Source organism: Marmota monax, unplaced genomic scaffold (assembly GCF_021218885.2).
Source record: "Marmota monax isolate L192 unplaced genomic scaffold, Marmota_monax_Labrador192_F-V1.1 WCK01_AAM20220418_F8-fsc00065, whole genome shotgun sequence".
In the NCBI taxonomy this organism is placed as follows: Eukaryota; Metazoa; Chordata; class Mammalia; order Rodentia; family Sciuridae; genus Marmota; species Marmota monax.
This window is the reverse complement of record NW_026694038.1, coordinates 6,155,190-6,177,497: the sequence shown is the minus strand read 5'-3', so window position 1 is coordinate 6,177,497 and position 22,308 is coordinate 6,155,190. Positions and strand designations below refer to the sequence as shown.

At 35.7% G+C, this 22,308-nt stretch overlaps 1 protein-coding gene across 4 annotated transcripts in view; it reads right to left on the bottom strand.

The window, feature by feature from the left end:
- Positions 1-22,308, bottom strand: part of Magi2 (membrane associated guanylate kinase, WW and PDZ domain containing 2) — a 1,314,737-nt gene that overhangs the window by 518,008 nt on the left and 774,421 nt on the right. The gene's annotated exons all lie outside the window — the stretch shown is intronic.

Sequence of the window (22,308 nt, the reverse complement as noted above, 5' to 3'; positions counted from 1 at the left end):
CAGATGAAGTATAGCACCAATATGTCTTTGTAACCAGCTTTCTGTTGGGGGAGTGTGGGTAGAGATAAAAAGAAATATGTGTGGATAAGCATCCAAATTAAGACTTTTCCCTATTAGGAAATAAATTTCAAACAGAATATCTGTATTATGAAGAGAGAGAGAAAGAGAGTGGAAGCCTGGGAAGACGCCTCCCTGGAGTCAAAGTATTAGAGCAGGAATGGAGCCTGGGGCTGAAATGTGGTCCTTTCTATTTCCTTATTGGCTGTCAACTCAATGGTACATACAAAGCTTAGCCTCAGTCCTCTGGCCCTGAAAGCTTCCAATCTAGAGGGAAAAGCAGATGAAATACAATGTGGCGAGGAGTCTTTCAAGAATGTGGAGTGGTCCAGCAAGGTAGCATATGCCTATTATTCCAGTGGCTCCAAAGGTGGAGGCAGGAGGATTTCAGATTCAAAGACAACCTCAGCAATTTGCCAAGGACCTAAGCAACTTAGAGAAACCCTGTCTCAAAGAAAAACAAAAGTGTGGCGGGGGGTGAGGGGGGCAGGGGAGGTGCTGGGGATGTGGCTCAGTGGTTAAGTGCCTCTTGGTTCAATCCCTGGTACCAAAAAAAAAAAAAAAAAAAAAAAGAATTGGACTAAATACTATGAGAACAGGGTAGAAGAAGCTTTTAGAATTATAAATAGGCAAAACTGGACTAAAATCCCAGTCTTCTACTCATTAATTCTATGTTCTTTACATTGAAAGCTCTGTATGTATTAGGTTTACCTGGTAGGAAGGCTTTTGGTGGTGTTAATTTTGACTTTCGACTGCCTTATGTTTTAAATTACCCTCAGGTAATGTCTAACCAGTCTGTTTTAGAAAGTCATTAGGGCAGCCTGGTAAGGAAGATTACAAACCAGTGTCGTTTCTTCTTACTCACTAAAGACTGTCACCCAGATGTCACAAAGAAATCTTGATGAACTCTAGACTTCAGTAGTTCTCAACTAAGCCATCACAATAGGCACAAGGGGGTCTATCACAGAAAGGGGCTCTGCTGGGGTGCAGTATAAGCTAGCCTCCAGGGGATGAAATAGAGTCTATTTTATGTTTTTAGGGGGTAACCAGGGATTGAACTCGGGGGCACTTGACCACTGAGTCACATCCCCTGCCCTATATTGTATTTTATTTAGGGACAGGGTCTCACTGAGTTGCTTAGCACCTTGATTTTTGCTGAGGCTGGCTTTGAATTCATGATCCTCCTGCATCAGGCTTCTGAGCCTCTGGGATTTCAGGTATGCGCCATGGTACCCAGCTGTCTATTTTAAATCTATGTGCAAACAGAAATCTGGGTGTGCACAAGTATGTTACACATATGAATATACATCTCCTGTGTGTGGGAGAACTGCCAAATTGGAACAATGCATAGTTCAGATGCAGTGAAAGTCAGAGGGAAAACCCTGTAAGTAGGAATGGACCTTGAGTTATTGGTAAAGGAGCAAAGGAATGGACCTTGAGTTATTGGTAAAGACACATATGAAAATGGACTGGTAGAAGAAATGTCTTAAAGCAGTTATGCAAGATTCTACAAATTTATTTGATAGCACTGAGCGACTCCTGGGCATGCTCCAATTTGGGAAAACTATATTTATCTATTTTTAATATAATAATGTGTATCTAGGTTATTTGATAACTGATAGATTTTTATAAGAACACTTTACACAAAAATAGTAAATTAGATGAATGTCTCAGAGGATTCCATATGAATAAGTTTAGATTTAGTTTTCCAAGGCCACTGAGTTCTAACTCACTTGAAATACGGTCATGGGCACAATATAACTAACAATGTATCTCCCCACTCAGAAAGCTAAAACATTGCCATTTTACTAAAACATAAAATATCAATGAAAGGACCAAACAGTGAAACAAAAAACAGATAAATGAAGAGAAAGGCAGATATCATTCACGCATCATTAAGTGGTTTAAATATTGGTAGATGCTTGAGATGCACCAACTGTCTCATACTCTATTCAATCATGAATGCAGTTGACCTTGGGTAACAGTTAAATTGACATTTATTACAGTGGGTGTCTGAAACCAAGACTATTAAAATATCAGGCTATTTTGGTTTTGCTTGAATATATCTTTATAAGGTTTTTTCCCTAGAACCTTTACTCTAATATTTCTAGAATCTTTTTGACATCTGACACACTCTTTTTCTTCCCCCTTCAGAGTCATTCACTTGGCAAAATTTGCATAAATCTTTTTTACTAATCAAAGAAAAATAGGTATGTGACATTCTTCATTTTATAATCACTATATTACATGACATTAATACAACTTTAAAACAGTATTCTCAAAACTGCTGCTAAATATTGAATTATTTTGGACTTAGCTATCTTCCTGGGATTGTCTTCAAAGAAGAATGGTTCAATATTAAATAACTAAATCTGCTCATGTGTAAATTTAAAATTACTTGGAAATATGTTTACTGAATGTCTTTTGTGAGTAAGGTATCACATTAAACTCTAAAGATAGCATGATAAATAAACTAGATTCCTTCGGAGATTGTGCATTCTAGTGGCCATGGCAATTAATTAGTGAAGACTTACAATAATGAGTGGCTAGTATAACAGGAGGGTCTTGCAGAGGGAGTGCTGAGTATATTGGGCAGCAGGAAAGGATTTAGTCAGAGAAAGGGAGGTGTTGAGGGGAAGACTGTGCAAGGATTCCAGGCAGAAAGGAAACTCTGTTATGAAAGGGCAGGACCTGTTCAGAACGTAACCCCAGGATCTGAGGAGAATAGGGTAGAGGAGAGAGAATGACACTGCAGATACAGGCAGCTAAAAAATCTTATTAAGGAGTGTGAACTTTGTTCTTAAGGTTAGAAGGAGCCCTGAAGGATTTTAAAGAAAGGTTGTAAAATAATTGGACTAATATTGCAGAAAGATCGTGGGGATTACGGAGTGGAAAGTGAGTCAAGAAAACCAATTAGGAGGACATAACTTTGATTTGGATCAAGGTTCTAATCTCTAGGACTAGGTAAACTACTGGGGACGAGATTGGAAAATGGTGCATATGTCTGAAGAAGAATCCAGGAAGCGGAACTGCCAGAACACAGTGTGTAGTCATTTGAAATAAAGAAGAAGAAAAGTCAATGTTGATAAACTCATTTCTGGCCTGGGAAACTAGGTGCCATTCAGAGAGACAGATAAGTACCCCAGGAGGAGTTAGGAAGGAAGTAATGAACTAGATTCAAAGATTGAGTTGACTACTTATGGGCCAAATCAGAAAGGCACTGGATACATGCATTTGCAACTTAGGGGAGATCTGGTTGTAGATTGTTTAAAGTAACAATTAGAAGGTGCCTACACTACCTCTAACTTGACCGGACACTGTGTGCACCTTTAAGATATGACCTGGTATTTGTGTTCAAATAAAAAATAAAAATCAGTGTTTGGAATTGATGGGCTCATTTGACATCCACATGACTACTCTTTTTAATGGTATATACAAAATTTGTTTTCCTACCTTTTCATTACCCATTTCTACTTTGTCTACTTCAAGGGCACACTTTTACCTTCCTCATTAAAATTATTTCTACATCCTGTACCAGCCATGTGTTAAGGTAGATCTCATGTTAAGTGTTCTTACTACAACACCAATAATAATTTTTAAGAGCCATTCATAATTTAGCCCGTGAAGTATAGCACATTCACTTTCTGAAACACTCTAATGCATTGGACAGACTGGTCCTCATCTTTTATCCTTCTCCTCAGTCTTTTTGACAGGCATCCAGATGCAGGAGCTAAGAAAGGCCAGAATGGATAAAGTAGACAAATCTGAACTGACATAAGGCTTTTATAAAGCCAGAAATACTCATATTAAAACATTTTCAATGTTCTAAAAACAATGTAACTGTTTCACTCTTCCAGTGAACAAGAAAGAATGCTTAACTGTCAAGTTAGAAGGAGTCACTTGGTACTCTTAGCTTTGGAAAGAAAATTGCTGGTGTTCTGTCTGACTTCAATATTCTTGCATCCCAGTCTCAGGTTCTTTCCTAATTTGCACTTTGAATCCTTCTTCACTGTGCCACTGGAGAGCTGCACAGACCAGCCAGTGTCCCATGCCTACCAAAAGGGTAAGAACTCACTCTCCTGTTTGATGGTTCTCTGGGACTGTCACAGGGCATCTGGTCTCTGATCCCTGCCTTTGCCAGTTCATACAAATGCTGGACTTATGCCAGAGTTAGCCACAGATCCTGAGGAATAAATCAGAATTCTTTATGAAGAATGCTTTCATGCCCCAAATTCCACCCTCACTCTTCAGTACCGAGGAGGTATTTAAAATGTTTGTTCTTAGTTTTTTTTTTTTTTCTTCTTCTTAAAGACAAATGCAATAGGAATAATTCTTGTAAATATATCAACAACTCCTGCAAGAATTGCTATTATCTTGATTCTTTAAATTTACCCATATGAAACATGGAGAATTAAATATATTTTAATGCCCACTCCTGTCTCCAGTGCCATACTAAAATGGCAAAAAAGAAAAAAGATTTTTAGAAAGTAAATAACAAATCAGAGAATAAGAGAGGATACAATACAAGATTAAGGATGACAATACAATTTTAAAAGAGAGACTAGAAATAGAAGAGAGTTAACTAAATTTACCAAAGAGGCAGAAATATAACAGAGTCTCAGAAATACTTCAAAAGATAGACATTCCATACATGAAATAAAACATTATGCCATATAAAAGAATAATTAATAGGCTGAAGGAAGAAAGGGAAAAATAACTTAGACAAACTATGCTATATACTATTTGTGTAGAAAACAGTATTCACCAGCATTTTATAAAATTTAGTACCATATAATTAGAAAATCAAGCATAAAGAAGAGCGAGGCAATTAGTAATTCATGGAATTTAAGTACTTAAAAATCATAAAATGCCACTTATTGTGGGAATGGGTAATATTTACATAATCATAATAAAATAAATCATGTATAAATTGAACAAAAATTGCTATTATTCATGAAGAAGGTGTGAGGGGAAACCTAAGTATTCATTAGATTACGAATCAAATTGTAATGTCTAAAATTGACACACTGATAATTAGTATGAAGATGATATTTTTAAATAATACATAGTCACATATCAGAATGAATTGCTAGGAATGTGGACTGGTGGCAGGATTAACAGTATACTCTTGTCATTAAATATAAGGCTTTTTATGGTACTTGACTTTAAAAAACATGTTCATGTAACAGAAATTTTTAGATTTTTTTAGATATTTTTATCTAGCAATACTTTATAATAGGATGCAAGTCTAATTCTTGCTCTGATTCATCCATCTCATATTTCAGAGTGACATAAATGTGTATTTCAATAAACTAAATGTTCCTTTTAATGGTCCCAAACATTTGAAAACATGGGGCACTTGGCAATCATTCTTAATATTTTTTTTCCTTCACAAGAATATTGCTAGCTTTCTTTCTTAAATTCACCTCCAAAGAACCAGTATGCTTTATATAAATGGACTTAGGTCTTACAAGTCCTATCTACTTTATCTCAGGAAACTTTGGTTGTTTACTTGGAGATAGTGCAAAAATTCTGCGTTCTTTCATTGTTTAGGAATATCTTGAAAAGAAATTCAAAACTCTGTTTTTATATAGAATGCCAGAGCAAATTGTGAACTTTGTAAAATTTAATGTTTGAATATTTGGGGCATGGATTTAAGTAAACAACAACAACAACAAAAATCTCATCTTTTTCCAAAGCAAAGAAGTTCAAATCTTTACACTTTGCAATGTAACTTATGGATGATTTGTTTATACTTTGGGCTGGTTCCCATCAGTACCTAGTGAATGGGCACACGGTATAAAAATTATCTTCTTTTTTTTCAGTGATGTGGTAAGAAATCAGATTCCTATTTAGCAGATTCTCTTAGATTTGAAGATCATCTATGGATTTTAATTTCAAAGTTGTTCATGGATAGCTCTATTGCCCAGTGATTTTAGGGATTTCAGAAGATAACCATACTACTTGTACTTTCTCAACCGAACTCTGAAAGAACACAACTTTTTTTTTTTCTTTTCTCACTCACTCCTCTCCATATATTATAATTCCCAGAATATTAAATACCTTTTCTTTCCTCTTAGAAGATTTCTTGTTTTGGCTATTTTGAAGTCAAGTCTTTGTGAGCATTTGATTTAGTCTTCACACTTAAGCCCGAGGTGGAAATGCTACCTTTTTATCTAAGGACATTTGAAAAAAATCTAGAAGCATTTTCACAAGAATAAAACAAAGGCAAGGGACAGGAAATTGCAGGCAAAATGACATATGTAAGATGGGTCACATTAGCAGTGTCATGTATATAATTATGTGAAATAGGAAAAAATGTCTCCCTACAGAATGTTTTTTATTCTTTTTATGATACTTTAAATAGAAAAAGCTCTTTCCATTAGAAATATTAGAAAAAAACATAACCCTACATTTTGTCTATAAACATCATTAAAAAAAGGAAATTTGTCATATTATCACATAGATGTTATCAGATTTTATTATTTGCTTTCAGCTTTGGGAAAGGTATTGCAATTAATTGATTACACAGAAATTGTAAGGGTGAGGAAAGTTAATGATGATTTTGAATGCACTATGATCAAAGTCAGAGCTCCCTTACTTTGAAAAGCCAGCTCCTTACACGATAAGCAATCTCAGCACTGGTTGGGAGGTGTAGGGGCTCATTCTTTTAGTCATCAAAGACCTCCTGTATTTTTCCCAATTAAAGTGACAGGAGCACTGAGAAGTGCCAAGAAAACTGATAATGAAAAGTACCAAATCTCTTAGAAAATTTTGAACTAGATCTGGCTGGACAGTAAAGGAAATATTAATTTTCTTGCACATAATTAACTTAAATTTTTTCTTAAAGGGGCAAATAATGAGAGGATATATCTTAATATAAGCTCCTTCTATGGGCCTTTGTTGCCTTCTGGCTCTGTTAGATGACTGCCAAGGGGATACCTTATTTAGGCTCATGACCTTGATATCATTTATAATGAGAAAATGAGACCAATGAAGAGAACCTTGAAAGAAGGGTGACTTTGAAATGGACTAAAAAATTCAAAAGGTGAAGCTTAATTTGAGGGCTTTCTGGAAGATATTTCTATTTTCTTAAAGGTGCAAAGAAAAAAAAAGAGACTCATTCATTTAAATGACTAATATCTGTTGTATGTCTACTATGGGCCGGCAACTGTGTTAGATCCAGAAATGCAATCATGCTCAGAATGAAAGAGAGTCCCTGACCTTGTAGAGTTCATAGACTAGTGTGGTTGATTGAAACTAATGAAAAACAAACTCAAATGCATAATTATAAATTATGTCAATACCCTGAAGAAACGGGAATCCAGGATTCCATGGCAACAGTTTAAGATCAAAGGAGCCAGAGAAGGTTCCTTGAAGAAATGGACCAGGAGCTGGGGTGTAAAGGATGAAGTTTTAACTAGGAAAAGAACTGTTAGGGAGAGAAAAGTATGAGCAGAAACAGTTTTTTAAGTAAAAGGAACAGTAGGTATAATGGCCCTGAAGTGAGATGAAATGTGGTGCATTTGAACAATTGGTAATAGGTGGCTAAAGTATATTGATGGACAGAGAGGGTATTTGAAGAAATGATGGCTTAGAGCTAGATTAAAATTAGCATCGGAATGGTTTTGAAGGCCATGTGAAGGACTTTGGTCTGCTCTTTATTGCTGATTTGACTGGTTCATCTATAGACTATCTGTTATCTCTACACTGAATCCATTATTTGCCACTCCACTCACAAACATTCTAATGTACTAAAAGGAAATTTATTCATTAAACAAATATTTACTGAGCATGTATTTTGTATGTGCTACTCTAGGAACTGGCAAAATAGCTATGAATAAGATAGATACAAATTCCTTATGTAAGTTACATTTGTGATGTTAAAAATAAAACAACCAGAGAAATAATTTCATAAAACAAAGTACAAGTTAGTTAGATATTAAGTACTAAGGAAAATAATGAAACTGGGAATGAGTACTAGAAAATCTAAGAAATCTTTTTGTTTTGTCAATTGTTGTATTGCATACATGCATTTAATTTCATGTAATGAAACTGTGCTAAAATCTAGTTTAATTTTATTTTTCTGTTTAGAACTATGTTCTTAAGGTGAATTCATGTTATCAGTAGTACATGTAATCTGTTGCTTCTGACTGTTGCATATATTCCATGTGTCTCCATCATATTTTGTAGCTTTTGACTCCCAATGATGGAAAACCAAGTAAATTCCATTTCCTTACTCTTAAGAGCAAATCCAAGACATGGCTCCTTGTATTTTGTGTGAATGTGTGCATTGGGAAGGAGGGGGTGACAGTGGAAAAGATGTGAGGCTGGCCTTAAAATGTGAAAGGAACTCTAGATGCAATATGAAAATTGAAGTAGAGAGAGTCCAGCATATGCATAAGCTCTTCAGAAGACTTACTGCAGCGACCCAGGAAGAAAAATGCACCTTAGATTAGGTTGGTAGTGATAGTTTAACTGAGAATTGGAAGAATCTAAAGTTGTTTGGCCTTGCCAATGAAATGGATATCAACATGAGAGAGGGATGTGTCAAGATTGCTCCTTGGCATTCTAACTTTAGCAACTGGCAGGATAAGGAGTTATTCACTGAGATAGTGAACGTCCCAACATGATCTTTTGAAGACAAATATCTATGTGAACTGAACATTGCATAACATGCAAAATTAAATTGTGAAATATTCTTTAATTCATCCATACTCTACGACTCCAAGATTCATTGCTTATCTACTAGATGCTATTAACTACATAAGGAATTTTAAAATTCAGTAGAAACAAAAAATGTTAACAGATATATTATAATTACACAGTTACTGTGATGAAGGCTAGTGGCAAGAAACAAAAGCACAAAGAAGTCTGTTTGGAGATGAATAGAATTTAATTAAACAGCATCAGAAATAAGGGTGGAGGGAAATCCAGTCCCAAAGATGCAGAGGTGTGAACAAAAGAAACATATCAGTGGAATCTATAATTCCTGGGGGAGGGGTTAGTAAAGTGGCTCCTAGGGTGGAGAAGGAGCACATTGTTCTCTGGTATACTAAAAATTTTATGGAGATGTGGATGGGAGCTATTTGAGCAGAGAAGCAGAGATCTGAGTACTTGAAAGGTTATTTTAACATCAAGAGAGAAAGGTCAGAAGAGACCCCTGGTGTCCTCTGATATGAAGAGAACATGAACTATGCCGGAGGACATCACGGGTAGACAAGAGGGACACATTAAAGAGATGCTGTTCAGGAGTTAGAACTTTAAAGGACCTGTTGATGACATTGGGACATTGTGTAAATGGCTACATATTTACTGAGACTGGGAACACAGGAAGGACAGGAATTTTGTGGAAATCATGTGCTCTATTCAGGAGAATTTTAGTTTATATGTTTTTGAAGGTCAATCCTGATGTAGGCTGTATACTCATTCATACCCAGGAATGAGGTCTGAGTTGGGAATGCAGATTTTAGGACAGGAGAACTGATTGATGAATGTTTAGTCTAAAAAGAAAAAAGAATTTAGACCCTAACTAACTTTGCAGTAAGGGAAAGCAAAGGTGAATGAGACTGAATGGTAAAAGATAATATGAGAATAGAAGAGATGGAAAGAAAGCAGAGAGACAGGAGTGAATATTAGTCTCCCAAAGTCTACAACTGTTTTCCCTTAGTATGAAATGGCCTTAGAATGGGAGGTTATAGTTGAAGAGTCTGAAATGTTTTTTTTTTTTTTTTTGTGTGTGTGTGTGTGTGTGTGTTACTTTAAAAAATATTTTCTAAAATGTTATTTGTGTAGACATTCTATAAAATGTTTCACTGGTTTACCTCTAATTTCTCTTGTACATCTAAATTCAATTTACTTTTGCACATAATAGCCTACTTTTGACAAAGAATCCAGGTTTATAGTGTCTGAATTTTATGGCATCAATAAAGTCTTAAAATACATCTAAAGTGACTGCTCTATAAAATTTCCCCTTGTCTTGCAGTTTACATCCCTTGTATTCTGTGTATCATACCCCTCTCATATTTCCTTTACACTTTCTGTTTTTGTATGTTTTTTCATATATGTGAGTTTTTTTTCTCCTATTAAAAAAGATTTCACCATTTTTCATTTTAAACCAATTCTTTTTTTTTCTCTATCCTTTATACACATTTGTATAAAAACCTTATAAACCCTTGGATAGTAAAGGAATTATATGAACAGTAATAATGCAAATGCCATTGCTTTTTGAATGTATCTTCTACAAGGACCTTTGTCCTTTAAGTACCTATTACATAATGAGGGGTGAGTGGTGGGCTAGATATTATTGTGTATCCAGCATCTTAACTTTTTCCCTCTGTTTGAAAAATCCAGCACTGTGTGAATTTTGTAAGAAAAGAAATCCCACTTCCCATTGCATATGCATGTGCAACAAAATATCACCCAGAACTGTGGCATCTACAATGTAGTCATGTGACCTAATCTTAGCCAATCAGATACTTTGGTTGAACATTTTGCGTCTGGAGTGATTAAAGAAGCAGGAGGGCTGGGAATGTTAGTTAGTGTCCCAGAGTTATAGTCCAGGGGTAGGAAGTCTCCAGGGCTGGCAGTGTGAGAAGCTGTGAGAAGTTGGAGACATTTAACAAAGTTCTTTCTTTGTTTGAAAATTGCTCCAAACATTCTGTCTCATTAAAAGAAGTTAATAAGAGCTTTTCTGAAAAAAAAAAAAAAAAGTACAGTGATCCATTGAGAGGGATTTGTTTTAAAAATTAAATTAAAGGGAAAAAAATCCTTTTCCCTGTGTCCTTAGTGGTGACTTAGCTGCTTAACTTTCCTAGAATGGTCTTTTCAGAGGCTGGTGCTCTGGATTTCCTTTTGATTTCGTGATGTCCAAAACTCTGGTCCAGTCACTTTCCTTTTATGCTTAGATAATGAAAGTGCAGCAGACCTGCGTTTGGTGCCCTGTGTTACATCCTCCTTGGTCTGCATCGATTTCAGTTGCTGGCCTGGTACACAGTTGCACGAGAGCTCTGAATTCCGTGTGCTGGCAGTATCCCATGTCTGGTGCTATGTCAGTTGGCCCATTCCCCTGGCTTCGCTTCCCTCTTTCCTCAGTCCCCCATGATTGCCACTTTCAGCTTTTAAAATAGAACCCTTAAAGAGGATGTCAGACAACCCCAGGGGCCAGGGGACACCTTCAGGTTTGTGCTGACAAACTGAGGGAGCAAATTAATTCTCCTTGTTCAGCTGTCGCAGGCTACTCAGGCCATCTCCAAAGACTTTGATTTCTCCACATGGACAACTGTCAACTGGGCCACATACTAAGGGAAAAAATGCCATGTCTCTATCTTGACCTGAGGTAAAGTGGGAATTACCCTTCATTCCTTTGCTTTAGTGAGGGTGAAGTCAGATCATAACTTTCACCAAATCAGTCCTGTTCATAAAACTTTTCTCCATACTTCACACACTCCTACCTTCCATGCCAGCTCTCTGTCACATAAATGGCTTGAGATCTGGTCATTTCATCTTTCTGGGTCTCAATTTATACATAATCTATATGTCTAAAAATAGAATCTGGCTCATACTAAGTTCTATAGAAGGGTTTCTTATTACTATTTTCATTGTTATTATCATTATGGTACTGTACCTTAGTGTCTTGTTTGAAATTTCCATTCTAATAGTCTTTAATCCCAGGTATGTCTACATTGAATTATACAATAAAATGCCATTTTGATGATGGTGGGGTTAAAGGAATGTTAAGTGCTTTAACATATACAGGGAAATCTCAGGAAAATTGTTCTGAAATTACTGTGGCTCTCTGGTACTGGGATGGACCATATGAAACATTTTAGGTTCTGTTACCGCGCTGATCTCTTATTCCTAGTAGACTGATCTTGGGGAAAGACAAGTTACCTTGTGGAGGTTTCTAGGGACCAAGTCAAAGCTGGCTGTGTAGACACAAAGCCATTACTATATATTACAGTGCTGGTAGAAGGGCATCTAGTTCAACAATTTCAATTCCCAAGAAAGGCCATTCCGACTCTGAGAGCAAAATTATATCATTGCTCTCTAAAGTGTATTCCAGAACACAGGTTCTGGGGAGACGTTAATAGAACTTCATAGCAATTGGTTCCATGGTCTGATAAGTTTGAAAAATGCTGGTGACACGAAGTTAAAACAGCTTTTTTTATGGAAGAACTTCTCAAAACTTTAAAACACAAGTTTGTTATATGAATCCTCCAAGGAAGAGTAGGCACTATTTTATACTTTCCAAAATTGCTTGACCACAGAAGGTTTTCTCCCTCTTTGAGAGAGTATAATTTCATGTGTCTTGTGTTCTGCTAAGCAAATGCATTTTAGAAAACATTGGTTTAGAATGATGGGGTATCATGGTTGGAAGGGAAATAAAGGTCACAGAAGGACAACTAGAAGAGACTTAGAAGCAGTCATCTAGTTGTGGAAAAGAAAAATAAAGGCAAAACGTGGCTTTTGATTGATTGGATACCTCCCCAATGGGAAACATCTCTTCCAATCACAGACTGTGTCAAAGAAGATTGGAGGCAATTTTGACTTCGCAACACATCTGAGAGACTTCCTACAAGTCATTAAACATCTTTGACCTTCAGGTTCCTTCTTTGTAAAAGTGGTTAATATAACACTTTCACTGAGAAGTATTAAGAAAATCAGAGAGGGTATCTGCAAAGCACTAAGTCTGGAATTATTTTCATGATTTCACTGTAGCTGTTACTAGTTTTCCTTTTAGAGCAACTGTACCAAAAGAAATCTTAGTCTGTGTTTGCAACCCCAGCAACAATTGACCAAAGTATTCAGTTTACTGTTTCATCATCCATGGCTATGAGAATCGTATCTTCATATTGAGTCACAATCTTTTCTGTGTCTGTTGTTTGTTCTTGTTCCATTCTTTGTGGTCATTCAAAACAAATCTCATTCTGCTGCCATGTACAATTCTTCAGTCATTTAAATGCAAGGCTCAAGTTGTCTTATAGTCCCTTTCATTTTAAAGGTCCAATACTAAGTTCATAGCAAATCTAAGACTAGCATTTGGACTGGTGATTCCTAGGCCTCTTCTGCATACTTAGACAAGCATTTGTGACTTCCTCTAGGCCACATTGGCTCCCTACTAATGCCTTGGTTCATTGAAACACTACAACCCTTTACTGGCTAACTTCTACATTTTCACTCATCCGTCGAACATTTTGTTGCTGTTGTTGTAGCAAATTAAAAAAGACTGTTTCATTGTGTGTCAGAAAATGTGATGGATACTATGGAATGGCTTAGTTGACATCAAAGGGAACAAAACTTTTTAGAACTCATAGGTACAGACTGATGCAAACTCCATTAGACCATCCCATTTCTGAACAGTGTAGTATTATGGTTATATTTAATTCCTTTATGTGCACTGCCAACTGCCGCAGTCCAGCTGCAGCAAAATAACCGGGGGGGGGGGGTGACAAATAACTTGTGTATGTTGATACAGCAGAAGTGGGAGCCATTTATTGTAGGACAGGAGCGGTATTTATACATTCCACACAGCTTATCTAATTAGCATAAACTAGATACATCAGTCAACCAATAAGGAATCTCCACACTTAATGGCTCGCAGTCAACCAACAAGGAATCTCCACACTTAATGGCTCGATGGCATTACTTCACAAACCACTGCCTCTGGCATTTTGCCAGGCGCCATCCAGACTTGTTTAACATTTCTCTGGCAAAATGCCAGGCGCCATCCTGACTTGTTTACAGACTCTAACAGCCAACGACTCTTAATCTTGGTAGGGAGCTTCCAGCACAGTAAAGGTTGTAAATGACCATTGTACAACCTGGATCCACCCTACTTTAAGCAAAGTCTGTCAAAATTCACTCCCTCTCTAGGAACCCAACCATCTTACCACCCCCAATATCTTCTGTCCAGAATTCAAACTCCAGCTTCTCATCCTGCCATCTTGACATTTTCAGGTTCATATTTAATGTACTTGTTACACTTGACAGACTCTTGATCAATTTTACATTGAGGCAGCTGTGATCTACCTTCATTTACTGTTCGGAATTCACTATTGGGATGCTTTCCCGTATGATTTATATTTCTTATGATTGTTTCTGAAAAACAGACACCATTAACCTTCACTTTTTCATCATTACCAGAGTTATAAGGAATTAAACATAAAAGTAAAGACAAGGGCTGGGGTTATGGCTCAGTGGCAGAGCATGTGCCTAGTATGTGTGAGGCACTGGGTTCGATTCTCAGTACCATGTATCAATAAATAAAATAAAGGTCCACTGACAACTAAAAAAAAATAAAGACAAATTTTTAGTAATCCAAACCTCATATAGGTAGAGTCCAAACAATTTTATTAAATAACTAATATTACTTGAGTTCAATTCTATAATAAGAAGGTATAGGAGGCTACCAAGAAACATGTGTGGTCCCAAATTGTATATGATAGAGTTAGATCAGTAATAACTGTTAGGGTTCCCATGGAGAAGAAAACAAGAAGCAACAAGAACACATGGAATGTGACCAAATGACATGAGAATTAGTACAACAGAGGATGTTTTAGAAACACGGCCACATTTTAAACTAAAGAATAAAGTAGGAAAAGAATAAGTGGAAACAAAGTATACAGTTCTTCCTCTGTTAGTGCAATACTCATATACTCAGACACAAACACTTTTATTCCTCTCAACAGCCTCCGAATGACTGCTAAAAAGGCCTACCTAGAGAAAGGGATGGGAATGTGAGTATTAAGGAATAAAAGAGGAAAATGGTACATTTTCTGAAGGAATACAATATAATTAAGTGATTGAAGAGAAATGAGATAGAATATCAACTGAAATGATTTGTTCCATTTGTACAAAATTCAGGCAAAGTTAAGAATGTAGGAACGGTATTACAATAGAGATTGTAGTATACCATTGGGGTTACTGAATAACACGGAAAATGTGGAGGATCAGGTAAATCATCTCTGTTTCTGAGTATATAGCATGCCCAACTATACTCTATTTATTAAACAAAATACCCATGAGCCTGCCTCATTTCTAAGACAGCAACATCTCTTATACAGAACAGAGAAATCATTTTAGTCAAAAGTGCCTCTGTATTCAACAACAACCATTGCCTTGTGGGTACATTTGTAAATATGTTTTCTGGTTTTTTTATTGTTGTTCTCTGTAACTTTATGAGAAAAAAAATGTATTAAAACGTAAGATCCAGAATAAGAAATAAGAACAACTGAAGTATAAAATGCAACATACCATCATAGGCAAATCTTTCTGGGATATAAAAGTAAATATATAGCAGAGAATCCACAGAGGCCTCTCAATTCTCAGAAGACAGTAAAGGATAAACAAGCAAGAATCAAAAAAGCAAATAATGCCAGTAAGCTTTTGGTAGAAATAAAACACTTGAAAGATCAATAAAAAGAAAATCTTCTAAATTGTGAGTGAATGGAAACATAACAGGAGCTAAATATTAAAAAGAAAAAAATCCCCCAAAACCAGATTACTAAATGAAAGTTATTTCAAAGGCAGGATCATGAACATAGTGACAAATGTTCATAATGGTGTAATATAACTTATGGTTAATATGTTTTGCTTTTAAGATGAGCATTCATCACACACTTTAAGAACTATTTGTCAGAATAAACCAAGATGTCAAAGTATTATTATTTCCTTTCCATCTGTGCATACAGGCTGTGATGAAAGTGGCCAGCAGCTATCAGTCTCAATAACCTCAGTGGACAGATGAGTGTCCCAAAAAGTGGAGGTAAATAATATTTAAAAATCTCAATTTTTAAAATAATAAATTTTTATTTTTATATTATTATTATTGGCACCAGGGATTGACTCCAGACATGCTTAAACACTGAGCCACATCTGCGGCCCTTTTTATTTTTTTGTTTTGAGACAGGGTCTTGCTAAGTTGCTTTTGTGTCTCACTAAGTTGGTAAAGCTGGTTTTGAACTTTCTGTCCTCCTGCCTCAGCCTCCTGAGCCACTGGGATTATAGGCATGCAACAGCATACCTGGTTGATTGAATTTTTAAATGTGCATTTTATTGATAGGTTAATTTTAACAATTTTTAATGTACCCATATTTTGATGGATCTATTTAAAATCTAGCACTTTCATTAGTTGCTTTGCAAATATACGACAGTCGGGAATTCTGACTTTAAAAAATGACAAACATTACTAGGAGCAGAGAATATATAGTTTCCAACTTCACTATAATTGGAAACCATCTAATTTGTTTTTCTCAAGTATATTTGTATATGTTTAGAACATCCTTACGGACATTAAGTCTATTTGCATTTGTAGATTATATTCATAAATTAATTGTTTAGACAGTATAATCAAATGTTAATCTGGGGTTTTTTTTTTACATTTACAAAATATTTTATTGAACAACAGCATAATACACATTCTTCTCAAATGTACATGAACAGTCACCAAGATAGATTGTCTTTCTCAGCCATAAAATACATTTAACAAATTTAAGAACATTTTTTGTTCTTTTTAGTTATACATGACAGTAAAGTATAATTTGACTTATTTATACAAACATGGAGGACAACTTATTCTAATTAGGATCCCAGTCTTGTGGTTGTACATGATGTGGAGATTTACGGTGGTGTATTCATAGATGCACATTGGAAAGTTATGGCAGTTGTTACATTGTCTTTCCTATACCTTTGCCCCTCCCTTCCTCTCATTCCCATTTGTCTAATCTTCTGAACTTCTATTCTTCCCCACCCCTCTTTGTTATGTGTTAGCATTCACATATCAGAGAGAACATTCAACCTTTGATTTTTGGGTATTGGCTTATCAAATGTTAAATTGAATGTAAGTTTGAGTATACATTATAAATTACTTCTAGATATATGACAGTTAAAGTGATGCATTCCATTTGCCTGCCATTTTTCAGGGAATTTGGTGTTCTATTTAGTCAATTATTTTGATCTTTCCCCTTCCTAAAGTCCAAACGTTTAAATTTCAATCACCTTTGAAAGAAATATTTCCTAAATATTAACTTTCTGCATGTGACTTGACATTTTCTCCATAGCTCAGGGTTATTACTTGGTAAATCAAGAGCTGAGCTGTGTTATAATACTCTGTTGTCCCCTGGAAGACTGATGAGTGCACTTGCTTGTGACAAATGACCCTGAATGACTCCATTTTTATGTTCCTTCTTACATTTCTGCACTGCCCCCTGCCCTCTCCCTGTTGGGCTGTCAGTGTCCTGTCCACAGAAGTCACTCTCCTCACATCTCTTTCCCCATGACACACCACTAAACACACTCTCTTCATGTTTGCTGCTACATTTGACCATGAGACCTTTCTGAATTGAAGGAGAATATGGAAGCAGGAGAGTAGATGAGGTTATCTATGTGGACGTGCTTGAAAGCAGATGTGATGTAACTGCCTTGTTGCAGTGGGGTACACTTCACCACACATATATAACAATACTTGCTTCATACCCAAGAAAACTAGACAGCTGCATTGGAAAATTTATCTTTGGATGTTTTACAAAGACAATTTTACTCTCATCCTTGGAGAGCAAGAACAGATATAGGGAATATCTAATCCTTCTGGTGGTGACCATGAAGGACCTGTCTTGAAGTAAACTTTCTGTTCTTGAAGCTCATTCCAGAGGGAATACTCCCAGCATCATATCACAGTACCACTGGGCAGGTTTCTGCAACCAAATGCATGACCCTTGCTGTCCAAGACAGGACAGCAAGGATATGAAGGTCGATATAAAGGTGGGAGAGAAGAAGAAAGGAAGCTCACTGTACTCAGGATCATCATGTTCCTATCAACTTAAGGCTCTTATATATTATTTAAAATGTTTTGATTAATAACTCCATGTGTTAAGTTTTTGGGTAACCATCAGCAAATTTAAAATATGCATTTTAAGGTTTATCATTTTACCCATATCTGCTTAAATGGATCAAACTTTCATATATTAGTAGAAAATATAAGGCCACCCTAATATAAAAAGAAAAAGGAGAAGAGTATAGTAGATGTAGAAATTTCATTAGTAGCGAACAAGTAAGAACTAGAAAAAAAATTTCCATTCTTTTAGTTATTTCTTCTAAAGGTGAAAGAGTAAGAAACAAACTCATGTTCCCCTATAAAAGCCAGGCAGAAAATGTTAATGGGGTACTTATTAAGTTTTAAACACATGTCTACAATAAGTATAAAGTCGTTTTGTTTCTTTATTGACAGAACACAGTCTAGTTTTATTTGTTTTGAAATAACTTTTTGAACTTGCATATTTTCCTAATTATCCAGGACCCTTCTACCTTGATCACAGGTTTGGCCTCATTACTTCTATTTTCTATCGCTTCATTGACTTCATTGACTTTCTATATTGAAGACAGAGAAATCAAAGGAGACTTTGTAATACTTTTCAGAAAAGAACAGAGCACGGGCAAAGACAGAAGGTATCAGGAAAGGTAATCACCATTAATCCATAGGTAGCATAGTCCATGGAAATTTGATGAGATGGGGGGTTGGTTGGGTTTTGTTGACCAAATTTTTGAGTTTGAATACTATAGGAAAAACCAGACTATGAAGAAATGACATAGCAATTTGTGAACTATATTCTGAATAAAGTGTCATATTCTGTAAAGTATCAGGAGAGAAACAAGAATGAGAGCTTAGAATAGGGACCCAAAATGTTGACCATGAAAATTAAGACAAAAACAAAATAATTATAGTTTTAACATTAACCCAGAACTAGATTTTAAGGCCAAATTGATACTATAGTGTCAACCTGCTAGTCTAGAGCATTTTGATTAGGATGTATCCTAGAGTCTCAAGCAGACTAAAACTCTAAGTGGGGGTAAAGGGATTTCCATTGTTGGGTTAGAGGAAAGAACCCATGTGGTGTTCCCCCCAAAGTTCATGTGTAAGACAATGTAAGAATGTTACAAAACGATTAGGTTACGTGAGTGAGGTGTAACTAATCAATGGTGTAATCCAGTTATATAGGTTAAGTTGGTGATAACTATAGGTAGGTAGAGTGTGGCTACAGGAAATAGATCACTGGGACATGCCCTTGGGGTATATAATTTGTCCTTGATGAGCTGAGCTCTCTTTGCTTCCCTATTACCTTGTCTTGGGCTGCTTTCCTCCTCCACACCCTTCTGCCATGATATTCTGCCTTACTTCAGGTCTAGAACAGATGGAGTTGATCATTTGTGAACTGAGACCTCTGAAACTGTGAGCCCAAAATAAACCTTTTTTTCCTCTATGTTGTTCTTGTCAGGTCTTTTGGTCACAATAATGAAAGAGCTGACCAAAACAACAGGCACTGAGTAATTCATCCAACCTTCAATTACCAAGCACTTCCTAGGTGCCGGAGATCATTCTAAACATGAGAATTAGCATTGATCTAAACAAACTCTCTAATCTCTTGGAGTTTACATCTAGAGAGGGATATTGACAATTAGTAAACCTATGTATATAGCATACACCCTCAGTTGTAATAAATGCAATAAAGAAAGAAAGAAAAATGACAAGGGGGTAGAGAATGACAGGAGGTTCATTTCTGGATGAGGTGGTTAGGTAAGAGTCTCCTAAAGATTGGATTCTTGGATGAATATCTAAAAGTGAGAAAAAGATCTATGAGGGTATTTGGGAGAACAGTGGTCTGGGAAAATGAAATGACAAATTTAAAATCCTAGGTGGGTAAAAATGTGCTTGAGGTATTTAAAGAACAAGAAGTTCAATGCAGCTAATGAAAACAGGATGAAGGTAGTATAAATCAAATTTTCCATTTTGTTATAATTAGTGACTAATGTTAATTGGTGCTTTTCACTAGTACCTAAAAATTCATACTTATAGATTTATTTAAGGATTCTTTCATGGAAATAGTTTCATATACATACAGTCTATTGACTAATCGATCCTGATTTTATCTAGTTACTACACAAAGCTAAAGTCTCTAACAGATCCAAGAGGTCTAATTATTATTTGGGGATGTACTGACAACTTAAGCATATTACATTTTAATCTAGTTTATGAACAATTTGCCATAATAGTCAGAATTTCCAGGCTTTTAACAAGAAGCTCTCACTTGAGGAATCTTCTGTGATGTGAATACTTTTAAACACAGACACTAGGGCATTTTTAAGAACTCTTTAATTTTACATTTAACATTTACATTTTAATTTTTAATCAAACAACTCAGTGCATCTGTCTGCCCAGGAGCATGATAAGTGGAGGCTCCGAAGCTTTAGATTTTGTCTTTTTGGACACTCTGTGTAAAAGTTGCAGTTTACAAAACAGTTCATGAAACTATCAACATCTATTGTCACTTTGTTGGAGATTTAGATCAATAGGGTCTATAAATAAAGAACTTGCTTAGCAATAAAAATTAGGGCAATGCTTTTTCCATTTTCGAGGACTTTTATTCCACCTGACAGAAACAGATCTGAGGTCAGTGAGATTCTCGTCTTCTCTGCACCTTAGATTGGCAGTGTAGAAAATATAAGGAAAGAATGTCTCAGGAGGTTTTCTTTTTCATATTTAAAATTTAGATACAAAAATCACTTTTGTGGAATAGGATGTTAGCTTATACCTTTCAAATCACTGATGTGTGGAACAAGTTTGTGAAAAAGCTTTGACTGCAAGAGGACATCAGGGCACCACTGAGAATGACTGGGGTGAATAAAAATCTCTGCTTAGGAATATCTATGCATCACATCCAAGGCTCAACATACAAGAGCCACTGACCATCACTATTATGAGGGTACTTCAGATGAACATGGCTCTCATACAAAAGACCACTGCAGTCAATGTGATCAGGACCCTTGTGTGCCTCTTGTAAAATTAATAAACTTATGTCTTTGAGAGTTATGGAGTTATCATATGCAGCAAATACATGATAATACATATTAACAGCTGCAGAATATACACTTCAAAATTATGAAATATTATCAGTATTCTTATGCATTTTTCACCCACTCAGAAAACAGTGTAAGAATGCTTGAAAGTGTTCACCCAACAGCAAAGGCAAAAAGGTTCTGTTTGTCAAAGCAGTTGAGGAAAACATACATAAAATTTTGGAAGTCTTGCATTTTTTTCTTCACACTCAATGAGGGGTGTGATTTTCTTTCTAGGTGAATTCTCCATTTGTTTCAGCTAAAAATTGCTGAAGGTGTATACAGGAATTAGAAAATAATCAAAATTAAAGAAATGATCTTGAGGGAAATAAATGAAACCATGAACACCACAGTTTATGAACCCTAGATTTTATATAATATTATGGATTGTGTGACAAAGTGAGTACTACTCCCATGAATACCATAATGTGTCACAGTATGCCTCAAGAAGGCTGTTCCTGTTCATTTCAGCTGTAAATAACTAATAGAATTAACAATAAACTGGTTAATGTTGCATTTTAGGAGAGAAAAAAAATTATTATATTTTCATTGACTTTAGCATTTAAGTTAACAATCATATACAATTTATATGATAGTATTAAGTTAATTATTCCTTGGGTCATTCCTTCTACTCTCTTTTGGGAGAACAAGTACTTATAAGTAGATATTTACTTGATTATATATTTTAAGAATGCAGAGCTTACAGAAATCCCATACCCAATGATAATTTTGTCATATTTTAATACATAACACTTCCAGTGTTACACAAGAGCAAAAGCAGCAAGCAAAAATCACACAATCTCTGTCAATAGCTCTGAAGACAAATTGAATCACTTACCAAAAAATCCCAAACAACTAGCATTATAAGGTCCCAAAGGGGGGGGGTGGGATGGGCTTACTAATTGTGTTTTCCTCTCATCATCAAATAGTGAGCTTTATGGTGACTCTTCAGTGTTCCTATAATGCTCACACAAATACATGGCCGAGAATCTTCTCAACAGGAATTATGCACACGTGCATGTGCACGTGCGTGCACACACATGAAAAAGGAAAAGAAGCAAGTATCAAAAGGTAAGAGAGAAATAATGTTGCAACCTGGACAGTTAAGAATAGCTGGACTATTTTAACCTCAAGCTCTAAGAATCTACTGCTGTTGTGCAGGTTATTATAAATATGGTAAATTTCTCCCTGAAATAAGTTACAATAAAAGGGGAAAACAAAATTTGATCTCATTCTTGTCTCCTGGAATGATAAAAATCTTAGCATGAATTTAAACACTGATATATTCCTTAGGAAATATTATTTATATTTGATTGAGTAGAAATTTGGACTGATAGAAGAATGTTTTTTATCAAAATTATT